This window comes from Limanda limanda, chromosome 11 (genome assembly GCF_963576545.1).
Source record: "Limanda limanda chromosome 11, fLimLim1.1, whole genome shotgun sequence".
Classification (NCBI taxonomy): domain Eukaryota; kingdom Metazoa; phylum Chordata; class Actinopteri; order Pleuronectiformes; family Pleuronectidae; genus Limanda; species Limanda limanda.
In genome coordinates, this window is record NC_083646.1 from 7,732,177 (window position 1) to 7,737,758 (window position 5,582).

Genomic DNA, 5,582 nt, shown 5'->3' on the forward strand with positions numbered 1-5,582 from the left:
AGCCGCCCAAGGTTACTTTGTCAATGGACGCAATGATTTCCAACTCCCTGTGTCTGCCGCGACCACTCTCCCTTTTTTTTTCCATCCCTGTTGCCATCCGTCCCGCTCCAGCTCCGTGGTAAACTTTACATTTGAAAGAGGCCTTCAGTCGAACCCAGTTGGAGGTTTGATGTCCCTTCTTTCCCCTCGTGCGTTTTACGCCTCAACTGGATTTAGAAATTCCCATGCATCGGGTGTCAAAAACAAATCCCATATGCAATTTTTGTATATACACATATATTTCCTCCCCACAGTGAAGGTTTGGCTTCCAGTCCAGCTCCTAATCTTATTTAGCTAATGCTGCAGGTGAATAGTCCCTGCAGTACGCCTGGGGAGACCCTGTATATCCTTCACAGATTATAGGAGGATGAGCTCCCAGACAACTTATCCCTCCGTCCGGGGGAAAGCCTGTCACCGTAAGCTGTCTGAGAAATTATCCACACACCCAGACACATGGCGGTGAGGGGATGAAATGACAAAGCACAAAATGTTTTGGGGAGAGGGATCTGTTATCACTGTCACAGGACGATTCCAAAATGTTGTGTAGTGCACAGCCTACAAATAGGATTGGAAATTACAGCTGCTACAAGGCGAAAGGCTGCTGTCTCTTTCACTCTTGATGTCACTGTTGATATTTTGAGTTTGGGAACTTTTTATTTTTTAGGGTTTGTTGGGTTTGAAGATGTCTCACGTTGTCTTCACAGCTCCTCAAGTCTAGTTATGCCCCCCACTCATAATATAATATGCCCTTTGTTAAGAAACCTACCCTTTTCTCACTTCACCCCTCCCCTGCCCTGCCCGGCACCACCCCCCCACCCTCTCCGTCACCCACCTACCCAAGCTGTGTCAGGGGAAGCCTCCCCAGTCTCTTCTGCATCCCTCTGGAATCAGGAGAGATTAAAAATTAGGGGATTAGATTCCCCTCCTCACCCTGTAATCCAAACCAAACAATGCTTTCTAATGTCGGGGCGAGAGCTCCCGAGGCGTGGGTAAGTCCTCCACGTCGGTTACTCCTTATGGAAGGGTTCCCTCGGAAAAAAGACGCGCTCTCGCATTCTGTCTCCGGACCGCCTCCTCCGTCCCAACCCCCTTTCTTTACGAGCCCGGGCGGTAATGAGGCAACATGGGAGATGGGGCCTAATATCTGCTAATAGGGTCAATGGAATAAACTGTTTTATAGGGGTCACTGTTGGCACAAGGACAAAGGGGGTTGGCTAAATGCGTGTCTCTCCTCCGGTGCCAGTTGTAACTAGGTTTATTTTTTTTTATTTTTTTTACAACAACAATACAGTGTCGGGCAGTAATAATGATTCTGATAACGCTGAGGGGCTCCGGTGATGTAAGACACAGGCAGGCGACTGAATTAAGGCCCCGGTTTTTAAATATGTCAGTGCCAAGCTCGGGCTGGAGCTATAGCCGGCCATGGGATGCCCTCCTTTAATTTCATCGCTCTGTCACCTTTTATTAAAACCCATTTGTCTCAGAGAGAGAGAGATAGAGTGTGGAGAGATGGAGAGTGAGAGAGGGGGAAGAGAGATACACAAGCAGAGGGAAAAGAGATGTAAAGACAAAGAAGGGTGACTTTCCCCGAGCTGCTAGATAACAGAAATTGCTGTTTTGAGGAGTGGCAAGTGTTGTGGGTGGTGTTGCCGCTGGTGGGGGGGGCAGGGAGGGATGGGTTGCCATCACCTTGGGGAGTGGGTCTTATAGGTGGAAGACAGGGGGGCGGCGAGGAGGGGTGGGAGGGTCTGAGGGGCTCAGCAGGAGTGATTAATGATGAATCTGGGGTATAGTGGACCGGTGGGACTCCCCATCCCCGTCTCCATCTCCATCCACCCCCCCCCCTCAACCCGTACCCCATCCCCAACTCCGCTCACCCCACCTTCATGCCCATTTGTATCTGTCTTGGGAGGGGCCGTGGAGGACCCAGCGATGTGCCCCCCTCCCCTCATTTCCCTCCAAGACAAGAAAGAGAAATGCATCCAGCAATGTGTCATTTTCCAAATCCAGCTCTTAAGAAATTTCTTTTTGGACAGCTAGTGTTTATTAATGTCATCGAGACTCAAGACTAATTATTCTTCCACGCGTCTCACAAGAGGAATTCCTTCAGATCTCAACAATGTGTTCAACGGTGACTCACAGGATTCGCTGGAAAACGAACAGGTTCTGATGTTTCCTCCTATTGATATTCTAACAGGATTATGTCCAAACTCCTGTCTCTTTTATTTTGAAGGTTTGAGGTAATCGTGCTTTGTCCAAAAGACTTGTGCATTTATTTGTTTTCACTGGGGACGAGGCTGGGGTTTCTGCCAGAGAGTTTATGTGTGTGTGTGTGTGTGTGTGTGTGTGTGTGTGTGTGTGTGTGTGTGTGTGTGTTACAGCCACACTTTCCTCACTCTGTCAAATAGCTTTGACTTGGCTTCCTGCTCTGAAATGGCATCAAAGTGTCTCACCGCCACATCTCCACCCTGGTCCCTCACTCCCTGTCATCTACCTCTAAGCCCACGCACCCCAGTACCTACAATCAAAAAGAAATTAAATGATTCATTATATCTTCCCGCCTCCTTCTCGTAAAAAACATGAAAAATAAAAGACAAGAAGGGGCTTTTAAAAACACTTGTACAATGCGTCTTATGTTCCTCTCTGTTCCCCTCGTTTTCTCCTCTTTCTAACTGAATAGTACATGATGGCACTTGACGGAGGAGAGGAGGAGGAGAAGAGGAAAAAAAAAGGAGAACGCAGAAGGAGAAAGAGTGAGTGAGAGAGAGGGAATAAAATCAAGTGTGACAACATATGAATTTCAAATTTTCCGAGGAGACATCAAAGTGCGCCATCCGGGGTGTCTCTCCGACAAGGACACTTTCTGATTTTTAATTCCGTTCCCTGATTGTATCGCCAAGGCCCTAACGAAGAATGGAGGAGCAGTGCCAGTGAGTGGCATCAGGCAGCGAGAGATAGAGCAGGAAGGGAGGGTAAGGGGAAAAAGGGGGCTTGGTGGGTGGAGGGGGGGAAAGAGAGAGTAAGTGAGATCAGAGGGGGTTAGAAGAGATAGATAGAGGAGGAGGAGGAGGAGGAAGGAGAGAAGAAAGAAGAAGCCTCTTCCAAACACAGGCGGCCGGGCCCTTTGTTGTCGAAGTGATCATAGCTCCTCTTTCATCAGACGGAGAGATGGAGACGAGAGAAAGGAAGAGAGAGAGGGATCCAGTCCTCTTTCCGCGGCAGTGACAGGGACGTCCACGGGAAGAAGGGCAACTGTCTTCACCCTCTGCACATTTCAAATCAAGGCCCCTCTTCTTCCAAGGACTTATCATGTTGTGCACAGTTTGAGAACCAAATGCTTACAAGGAGAGCTGGGGGGTGCATGTGAACAGTGTGCTTCACTTTAACCACAAACAATATGTGTGTGTTTGCATGCAGCTGATTGGCTGTAGTCAACACACAGTGTCAACATTAACTGTTTGTAATATTGCTAATCGCTGGTTGTGTTCCCTCTTCCTTCTCCTTCGCAGGGCACCACCGCAGCAGTCTAATTGCCTGGGAGGTTCTCAGCGGGACCGTGGCAGGCCTCTGGCCTCCCCTCCACTGGCAAAGCTCTGCGCCAGTGCCAGCTCGCCCAGCATCCACACCGGGGTGTCCTCACCCAGAAGAGACCCCCATGATGGGCACTCCCCACTGGAAACGGATGGGAAACCCCAGGGAAGCAGCAGAAGGGTTGGAAAGGTCATATTACTGTTTTCTATCTGCAGCTAGTGCTCCATCTATCTATCTATCTATCTGTCTATCTATCTATCTATATATCTATCTATCTATCTGTCTGTCTGTCTGTCTGTCTGTCTGTCTGTCTGTCTGTCTGTCTGTCTGTCTGTCTGTCTGTCTGTCTGTCTGTCTGTCTGTCTGTCTGTCTGTCTGTCTGTCTGTCTGTCTGTCTGTCTGTCTGTCTGTCTGTCTGTCTGTCTGTCTGTCTGTCTGTCTGTCTGTCTGTCTGTCTGTCTGTCTGTCTGTCTGTCTGTCTGTCTGTCTGTCTGTCTGTCTGTCTGTCTGTCTGTCTGTCTGTCTGTCTGTCTGTCTGTCTGTCTGTCTGTCTGTCTGTCTGTCTATCCATCTATCTATCTATCTATCTATTCATCTATCTTTCTATCTATCTATCTATCTATCTATCTATCTATCTATCTATCTATCTATCTATCTATCTATCTATCTATCTATCTATCTATCTATCTATCTATCTATCTATCTATCTATCTATCTATCTATCTATCTATCTATCTATCTATCTATCTATCTATCTATCTATCTATCTATCTATCTATCTATCTATCTATCTATCTATCTATCTATCTATCTATCTATCTATCTATCTATCTATCTATCTATCTTTCTATCTATCTATCTATCTATCTATCTATCTATCTATCTATCTATCTATCTATCTATCTATCTATCTATCTATCTATCTATCTATCTATCTATCTATCTATCTATCTATCTATCTATCTATCTATCTATCTATCTATCTATCTATCTATCTATCTATCTATCTATCTATCTATCTATCTATCTAGCTATCTATCTATCTGTCTATATATATATATATATATATATATATATCTTCTGTATATCTATCTATCTGTCTATCATCTGTCTATCATCCGTCTGTCTTTCTCTTTCTCTCTCATACACACAAACACACACACATAGGCAACACAATATTGTAATCACATTATTCTAGGACTGACTCGTTCAGAACGTGTTGAAGTTTTCCTGAAGACGCTTCATCATCAGTTTGTGTGAATGTGACACGTATTGTCGAGCTCTCTAAACCAGTGTGTAACCACAGTTCATTTACCATTGCCCGAGTGCAATATGCCGTTATTACCACCAAATAATTTCTTCTCAGATTTAAAACAAAAACACAGAGAACAAATTGCACAAGCCTCTGATCATTGAGCAGCGTCAGTTCACGAGTGAGAACGTTTCCCTTCTGTTAAGGAGGAAACTAAACCAGTTGAACCGGTGCCACCAATCACAGTGAAGATGACGTTGCAGACCTGAGAGTTACGGCTGCTCCACTCAGTCTGGATCTCAGGGCTGCAGCTGAGTGGAGGCAGAACAGAGAAGGACTACAGCAACACACGTGGCTTTTATAGCAATGGAGCATTAACCTTTCTCCTCACACGTTCATGTCACAACACAATGATCTGTCAGAGTTGAACCTCTTGTTACACAAAGCACTGGTGCTGCGGAGGTCGATGGTTTTGTAGCTCAGGCCACAAAGTTGCAGCACGAGTAAAGATCTGTTACCATCTCTCAAAACCTCACAAAAACTGTTTCACATGATTTCTATGGAGGTAAATTTGCTGATCGCAAGGACACTCTTTTATAGCATGTGCAGTTTATATTTCACACTGTCTGTTCTATAAAACTAATTATTGAAAAGGATGAAAAGTAGACGAGTCAAGAACATTTTCAAGCAGAAGTGTAACCATCTGTATATTTGATTCTATTCTCTTTTCAACCATTTCAATAGAATCAAAAAGCTGAAG